We start from the raw sequence: 10,367 nt of genomic DNA, 5'->3' as shown, positions 1-10,367 counted from the left end.
CTCAATGTCTCTCTTACAAGTGACCTGCAATCAAACTAATTTTATAAGTTGATGTGTAAATATGAGTAATACAATCTTACATAGAGGCCTCATATTTTAAATCACAAGGATGAATAAGTATTGACCTTGCTAGAAACAACTTTTGTGAGACTAGAGATTACTAGAGGCAACTATGATCAGACATATATAATTTGGATGCAGTTCAGAAAGAGTAAAAATTTGCTGAAATTTGAACTTCATAGATGAAATTTGGCATATCCTGTGACATCATTCAAAGATAAAAGAGAGAGAAGATACATCAACTAATGTACCATTGATTTCTTGAAATATACTTAGTGAATTTACCCATCTTGCCCAAATATTTAAGGCTTTTATGTAAGAAACCATTTGGTCTATACTTTTATACATTGTACTACCTTCCATGGCTATGTCCCATCTATTTATACAAAATAAAACCATGTATCATATCTCTATTTGTCATGAAACATTCATTCAAACTTTTCCATATAGCTTGAAGTTTTTTTAGTTAGATTAATCATTTTCTTCTCTCTTTTGTTCATTTTGATGTTGGATTGTAGAATGTGAATATGAAAATATTGATAGAAAGATTCATATAATCTAATCAAGAAATATTCAAACATCTAAAAGGTCAAAAGCAATATTCAATATTCTCTTTTGGAGCTTCTATCATCCCATCCTGAAAACCTTCTTGTGTCTCTTTCTTGTTGAGGCATAAAACATGTTCTTCCAAATATTCTCTATTGTTCATCTCTCTCAATTTACCACAAGAGAAATATAACTTAATAACTAACTAGAACCTTAAGAATAAATCCTTGGTCATCATTCTTTGGCAGCTCCTTCTTGTCTTAAATATTTCATTAAAAAATCACACCAAGTGTAACTAGAAGCCATGCACATCTTTTCCTATGAAAAAATTACTTGAATGTAATTAATTCAAAAATACAAAATAGTATGATGACCCTATAAAATAATAGTTTGAATTGAACTTATTTCCTTTGAACTAGAAAAGACAAGAAACATGTCTTGAAGAAAATCATCATTTGATAAAGTATCCATTTGTTACAAATTAGTCTAGCATGATAAAATATTTAGATGAAACAAAAAATATTTGTTATCATTGTGGAGAACAATATATATCACAATACAAAAAGGCACAATATAGACATTCCAGTTTATTAGTATGGCCCCAGTTTAACATTGAATGGCTATAGTCATCAATTGAATCATTAGATAAATCTAAGAGAAAATGACTCATAAAACAAGGTTTGTTCTAACTAGTAAGATTATAAGCCTCACTTATGTCAAACGAGCAACTCAATGTCTCTCTTACAAGTGACCTATAGTCAAACTAATTTTCTAAGTTGATGTGTAAATATGAGTAATACAAACTTACATAGAGGCCTCATATTTTAATTCACGAATAAGTATCGACCTTGCTAGAAACAACTTTTGTGAGACTAGAGATTACTAGAGGCAACTATGATCAAACATATAGAATTTGGATGAAGTTTGGAAAGAGTAAATTTTTTCTAAAATTTGAACTTCATAGATGAAGTTTGGTATATCCTATGACATCATTGAAAGATAAAAGAGAGAGAAAATACATCAACTAATGTAAATAATTGATAAGATTTTGCCCTGTTGTGTGCCCTAAATGTAGGTACACCTTCAAGTGCAAGAGTATGGAAGTTCTCTGCATACAACCATCCTTAGCATCAATGGGCTAAAATTGACAAATAAAAGAGTGGCAACATGAAAATAAACATAAATAACAATATGGTTGAGTATTAAATAGATGTATTGAGGACCCAACCAATTGCTACTATAATCAAACGATCTTCCAAATCAAAATCCAACTTGGGAACATGACTTTATAATATTGAAGTGACATAACACTTAAAAGGAAGCCAAACAGATCTACACACTCTACCTTTTGTCATATTGGTTTACTATGATGAAGGTTTTCCTTATTGTCTTTATAATCTAGGTTCACTTTGTCATTGAACCTTCTTAGCTAGTGTTAAGGAATCTCATACCCCTACCCACTAGCCAAAAGTGACACCTTTAAACCTACTTGTGACTTTTATGACAACTTCCTGTGACCTTATATGCCCATAATTTGACATTTGGTGATGATGATAAAACACAGATAAAAAAATGGTATCCCAGGTATAAACTTGTAATAATGTGGGGAGAGAAATAAAGTCTTGACTAGAGCAAGTTCTCAATTACATGAAGCACTTGAAAAACAACTGAATCCATTTAATGAGACTTCTAATGTTATAGAAAGAACAAGAATAAAAATATACCTATGTGAATAGACAAGAATACTAAAGAAATGTGGAACAAATGTGTGAAGGCAAGTGTCTTCAAACTCACATCACTCGTAGACCTAGCTACAAAGCGCGCATTCATGTCTTCTATGCTGGGATTAACACAATTAAATCTCACACTCGTAGACCTCCAAAGCATGCATTCATGTCTTCTCCATCAAGATTGATTAACACAATTGAATCTCACACACTTTGTATATGAACAATAATCTGGATCTGGTGGAATATTTTGGCATTGATGTGATTATGGACGAAACATTAGAAATTCACCCCGATGAGGCCAAAATGCCTTGTGACCCATCAATTTCTTCAATGTTCCCCTACTCTACAAGCACTAGAAACTCCCCCCTAGGATAAAAATCCCTCCCCTATCTCCAAGTTTAGTTCCTCAAAATGCAGACCTCCAAAGTGCCCAAACCTCCAAATTAGCTCCTGCCTAAAATGCCCAAATTGTGAAATAAATCTCGTACACACCTATTTCTCTTTCTTGTTTGTTTATGAGCTCAAATTGGTCAAAATTTTGACCAAATTGGGCTCATAAACAAAAAAAAGAATTGAACAAGCCAAAAAAAGGCCTTGGTCGAAATTAAAGGTTGAAAATTGACCTTAAATGTACTAGTGTAGTTATTGTCGAGTAAGTCAAAACTCACCGAGTACTCTAGTACTAGCCGAGTTGTCAAGAAGCAATATACAAGCCAAGTTTATTCTTATGCTAAGCTTGATAGAGACTAATTAAAATAGAGTATGACAAGAAAAGTTGAAGTTGAGTAACAACATGCATATTAGACATGGCCAAGCGTCAGCAAGTTCAAGTGTTGAGTAAGATGATTTTGACATGATTGTTTGTTATGACACAAACATTGAGGTAAACCATTTTTTCTAAGCTGGAGATGTGTTTATATGATCAAGGAGTTAGTTATGGAGGTGATTATGTGTTCTAGTAAGAATAATTAATCCCTATGCAAGCAGATTAATCAATCAAAAAATTGCAAGGACTAAGTGGTAAAAAGAATGAATCTAAACCGTTGATCATGATCTAGAAGCTTCACCTAACAACTATTTAAGAATGGTTTATGACCCAATTCACGTGTCTGGAGCATATATGATTAAGAGTTTGATTGTATGCTAAGTATGAAGGTGAATCAGGAAGAGCAAGCAAACATTGCAAAGAAGCAATGAAGTACAAAGTTAGTGATAGATACAATTAGAGAAGTGATCAATAAGTGTATAGAGGAGATATGTTATCGACATTGTAGTGCAAACCAAAGGATCAAGTATTGATACATTCTAACAAGTGTTTCATGGTGTAAATCTCTCAATAGAATGGTTTTAACAAACCTTTGTAAATCTACTAACAGAGTACTCACTAAGTTCTGAGGTAAAATCCTTTAATCAAGGTAGACTAATTAAGTATTGTAAAGCGCTAAATAAGGCAAGCCCCTCATAGGGTAGATCAGTAGAAGTGATCAAAATTGTAGCCCTAATATGCAAACTTTGTTGCTATAGTAGCAAAAATTTTGTGAGTATCATCCCCATCACAGTTTTACCTTCACTTTGGAGAGTTTCTACGCAACCAAATCTTTGTGTCATGTGTTATGAGTTATTTATGTAATGAGAAAGTTATTCATGCAAATAGATATTAAACCTAATAATATATTGTAGTGAATGTTTGAGTTAGTTTATGGTGATGTTGAGGTAAGGGTTAATGGAAAAATTATTAGTTATGGTTAATGTTTGAATTGCTAAAGTTTAAATAGATCCCGATTCACCCCCCTCTCAGTATTTTACTTTCCCATTAGATTTCCAACAATGTGTGTGTATATATATATATGTGTATGCATGTATATATGTGTATATATGCATGTATATATATGAATATACATGTATATGTGTATATACATACATACATACATACACATACAAATGTACACATGTATGTATGTATGAATGTTTGTTTGTATATATAAATATGAATATATATATCTATATACATATATATGCATATGCATATATGAATATATACATATATATACATATATATATATATATATATATATATATATATATATACATATATATATATATATGTATATATATATATATGTATATATATATATGTATATATATATATATGTATATATATATATATATATATATATATATGTATATATACATATATATATATATATGTATATATATATATATATATATATATATATATATTGATGAAGGGTGCTGCCCTTAATACCATAAACTCATAATAAAAACAAAAAAAACAATAACAAATGTGAGAACAAAATATGGACTCCTTACTTGCCCCTCAAATGTGGAATTACATAATTCATAAGTACAATATGTTAACCCACATGGGTGCCTTCATTACAGTAATCTGTAAGACAAGCTGCGAACTATCACCCAAAGTTGTTCTAGACAATGTTCAAGGTTTTCTTAAATAGGCAATTTTATGCCACCTGAGAAGGTTCTAGATGTTCAAACTTAATACTTGGGCCGACAGACCCTAACAATACATATAGAGTCAGCTAAATACATTTTTGACAAATTATTTTAGAAAATTTGGCAGCCCAACTTCAAAAGGCCATAACTCTCAAACTGTTGCTCTAATTGGCTATTATAGCCACTTTCCGGAAGAGCCAACTCTTGATCTTTAAGCTAAAAATAGTGTAAGCACTCTTTCTTCGAGTTTTCAAACCTCATCTGAGCACTCTAAGACCTCTAACAGTGAGCTTGAAAATTTTCTTGCAAAATTTTCCACCAAAAATCTGTAATAAATTCTCTGATACTTAAGCTGGAGCAATGGGGATTTTATGGTAAGCTTATAACTCTAAAATGAACCTTCCTGTAGACACTAAGAACATTATGAGCTCATATGACAAACTTACTAAAAATAACAAGTTCCCATAAATAGCAACCACCCTATCTACTAGTCCTGTAGTGCCTACCCTCGTTCACATCTTTTCTGGACATTGATGCTATTATTATCAGACTGTGATAGACTAGTTTTATGTTGATGGATTAGTGGTATTGTTTTGACACTATCAGACATTATGTTATGGATTCAGTGGTTATATGATGAGATCATTTAGATTTTACATTTCATGCATACATGATGATCATTATACTATTTTCAGTTATTATTGATGATTAGATGGATGGTTTATTATCTTATGTGTTTTATTATGGATACTTACCCCATACTTGCATGTGTATGGTGTGCGTGTTTTCTTATTGTATGGCGTTTCTGATGTGGTTAAGGAAGGGAGTCGTAGTCACCTGCTTAGTCGGGATCTACACGATGCACCACTTCCTGCCATTGTCTATTTAGCTTAGCATTATATATATTGTATGTACATGCATGGTTTTTCTGCAGGTTGCAGGTACCGGGTATTGATTTTCCTGAATTGTCAGGATGAGCGTACCCTATTATACTATCTCAATGATAAGAGAAGGGAGATAAATTCTCAAGTCCAAATCCCAAACCCTTAAACCATTTGTCCTAGTGAGTTAGGACAAGTATCAAAGTTGAGTACCCATCGAATGTGTCGGATGACATATTTCGTGATTTTTAACCCTTTAGACTGATTTTGACTGATTTGCTCTATGATGGGTTTTCATATTTTATCTTGGAGGTCTATGGTGAATTTTCTATTAATTAAGTCTTAATAAATGGATTTAATTAATAAATTAATTATTTTGGAGAAAATTAATATAAAATATCATGTTATTTGATATTTTGATTGTAATTAATTAAATGTGAATTATTGAGGAAAAATGAATTAAATAAAAAAAATTAGAAATTAAAATTAATAATAATTATAAAATAATAATAAAGTAACAAATAAATAATAATAATAAAAGTTATAAAAATTAAAATAAAAGTTATAAAAATTAAAATGGAAGTTATAAAAATTTAAATAGAAATTATATAAAAAGTAAATTGGAGTTATAAGCTTGCATGGGAATTAACGCACTTTTCTATTTCTCATGTGTCAACAACACGGGGGTTAGTGCATCAATTAAGCACATGGTGTCTACAACCCTATGGCTCATCTTGAAGGTTGGAAAAGACCCATGCTTAGTTGGTGACACCTTCCAGTTGTTTCTAGAAACATTCTAGAGGTTTCCTGAGAGCTCTTTATATTCAGGCATCCCTAGAAGCTTAGACATAGCGTTTGGAGTGCAATTGGAGCATTGGAGGATTCGAGAATTCTAAAAAAAGGAGCTTGCTCTGCGGGTTTTCTGAGGAAGAGCGAATTAGCATTAGAATCCGGGTAGATTCTTGTGATTTTACTTATGCTATTTTCGCATCTTGCATTCCCTGTCTTCTTCATGTCTTCCATATGTCTTCTGAGGAATTTTATATTTTTATTGTATGCATTCTCAATATGGGCAATTGAATTTATGTGGAAATCTTTATATGCATAGATCTGAAAGAAAACGGGGCTAGGGTTTAAATTCATAGCCAAACCTATTAGATTATTTATTGGATAAATTTGAAGATCAAAGATTTAAAAGAAGAAAATTTTGAAAATTAGAATTTCTAAGTAAACTGTGTATATTCTTGAATCTACATACACATATACATATATATCATTATATACATACATACATATATATATATATATATATATATATATATATATATATATATATGTATGTATGTGCTGTGATGGTGATAAACTCTGCGTGTATATATATACACACACACACACACACATATATATATATACATATATATACCCATATATATATATATATATATATACATACATATGTATATATATACATATATAGTAATCGAATGTCAAATCGCGATAGAGTTTCATGTTAATAGTATTTCATATCGCATGGGAACGTTTTTATAAAAAAAGTTATTGAAAATCGCGCTAAAAAATAAAATATATATATATGATGATGGGCGGGTATTATATACCCCACCCACCGCAAGCTTGCGAGATTGCAGGTTACGTACGACCGCAGTGTACCTGCGATCCATAGTGTACCTGCGGTGCAGATGTATTTGGCCGCGCGATTTTAAAATCGCATTGCGATTTGAGTTTGGTTTTAAATTATATAAAGTTTTATTTGCAACGTTATTTCATATGAGATTTGGATATGAATCTCGATTTTGTTGCAATATCATTAATTATTAAATGTTATTATATATATATATGTATATATAATTAATTATAAATGAATATTATAAAGTTCTAAATTAATGGATCACTCTTTTAATGATTTAAAATATTGATATTGAGCTTGTCAATTATGAAGAGATATTAATAATTAATTTAATTAAACTCAGTTTAATTAAGATTAGTTATTAGAATATATAATCGAAGTTTTGATTCATTGAGAGTGTCAATTTTCAAACAATGTTATATAAACAAAATATTATTAGATCAATTAGAAAATTGAGTCTAATAGTTTTGGGGAGAAACTTTTATCTATCAAACAAATACATGGGTTAGGAAAAATGTGAAATTTTTCCACTTAATATAATTTGGAAAAACGTGAACTGAGACTTTTAAATTCAAATTTGAAAACTTAGTAGAACCAAAACATGTGTTTACATTGTGTATTCTTTATGCTATTGTTTTGGGTTTTGGGTTGACTAGTGTTGACCAGTATAGGACGTCTACTAGAGGCTTGGGGGTTATGTGATTGTGGTGACATGATGATATTTTAATCTCGATCTTTATAAACCCAACCATGGTTTGTGATGGAATGCTCTATGTATTGGATGTGATTACTGATTGTTATAGTTGAGATTCTTGTGTATGAGACTCTTGACCTAACCATTATTTTGGTCATCGATCAGTTATCCTTGATTATTTTCTAGTCGCCATGATGGGACTGAGATGTGGATTTATTCTTGATGATGTCATATTGTGACATGTTTGACTCAACCATTTTTGGAGTCTTCGATCAGTATGATTGGTATATATATATATATTTTGGTTATTGAGAACCATTGGATATTTGATTATCAGTAATACTTCAGTTGCCAATAGAGAGCTGTTGTGTTCATGATTTTCTATGGATGTTAGCTCATGGAGATTTGATGCTTTTATGCATATTTGATGATTTTATGGATTATCTTTTGTGATTTTGAGATTTATGAGTCCATGAGCATTAGGGTAGGATATCTGCATGTAGTGACGGGAAGTGGCTTGCAATGGGGGCCGGGACCCTAAGAGGCTGCCAGGGTAACTCATTGTAAGTTGGATTAATAAGTGATAACATTCACACCTAATATTAACTGAATGAACCTAAAAAGATAAGTTTTTTGTTCTCGCCCATGCCTTGAGCGCTTGTATAGGCTAGGATGGGAGTAGTGAGACGCATGGTTGCGACCTTGCATTCCGTAGTATGCCTCGTCAGTATGAGAGGATACTAGTGGCCGCATGAAATCAGTATGGACCCGTGGAGTTTAGCTAACTGCTAGGGTAACCTGTACGTGATAATTGCGACGAGACTTTCTCGCTTGCATAGTAGGTTCCTACATGTCATTGTGTGCCTCTGGAGATTAGATGTCAGATTTTGTGTTTGGAACCTTTGAGTTAGTATACTTTTAGGATTCCTGGACTTATAGAGATATGTGCTATGTAATTTTGATAGCTTTTTTGAGACTTGAGATTATCTCCTCAGCACGGTGGGAGTGGACCACTTTGGTACCACGCGGTCGGGTGGTAGTGTATTTTCCACTCTTATCATTTTGAGATTCATTGAGACATTGTGGTTGATGCGTCCTTAATGATGGTGGATGTGTATCATTTTTCATTGATGATTAGCATATGTTAGATGATGTTATCTTATGCTTTTATTTGCATGTTAGATTACTTATACATATGATGTTGTATTTATTAGGAGTGACATTCCTACTATGTTAGTACTGATGATCTCTTCGGTGATTTAGAATGTTACGCACGGAGGGATGGCTAGGATCCACGATGGTCTAATGATGCTATTAATGGTTGGGAGGAATCGTGCACTTAGTTTATTATGTTTGATCTTTATGATGGATGTATATGTCTTCTATGATGTTGTATCATGTGATTATCTCTACTTTGATGTATCATGGATTAGAATAGGATGATGTACCTTATTCTATATATGTATATTCTTTGTGCCTATCATACCTTGTGACATGTACAGTGGATGATTGTGCATTCTAGAATGTAATTCAGAAAGGACATTTGTATATTGGATGTATCATTATTATTTCATGTGGATGATGTACTAGATGGACTCATGTATGTAATTCAACGTTAAGGGATCTTAAAGAATGTAATCTGTTATTTATGTTATGTTTACTTTCAGATGAACATTGCTATTGCTTTTGTTATTGTGTATAAGTTATATGTGGTGTTTACTTGCATAAAAAAAAAAAATGCTACTAAACTTAGTGAAATTCTAGGTTAATTCTTTGGATCCCTTGGCGAGGCATTACAAGTCCTTATTAAAATGGAAAAGACTGAAAATAAAATATTTTTGGGTGATGCAAGATTGCTCTTACATCGAGGATGCCCCTGCATCATGTATATATGTATATACATATGTATGTACATATATATGTATACATATGAATATACATATGTATATATATGTATATATTTATATACATATGTATCTACATACATATGTATGTACGTATGTACATACATACATACATATATATATATATGTATATTCATATATATATATATATATATGTATATACACATATATTTACATATATACATATATATTTGAATACATGTATATAAATATATATAAAAATTTGAATACATATGTATATACATACATATATATGTGTGTGTGTGTGTATGTATATATATATGTATGTATATATATAAATATAGATATGTATATACATATGCAAATATGCATATATCTATGTATGTATATATATTTATATATATATATGTATGTATATATATATATGTATGTATATATATATATATATATGTATGTATATATATATATATATAT

This window comes from Cupressus sempervirens, chromosome 8 (genome assembly GCF_028749045.1).
Source record: "Cupressus sempervirens isolate cs-2001-9-10 chromosome 8, ASM2874904v1, whole genome shotgun sequence".
NCBI classification, from domain to species: Eukaryota; Viridiplantae; Streptophyta; class Pinopsida; order Cupressales; family Cupressaceae; genus Cupressus; species Cupressus sempervirens.
Note: the sequence above shows the minus strand (reverse complement) of the source record.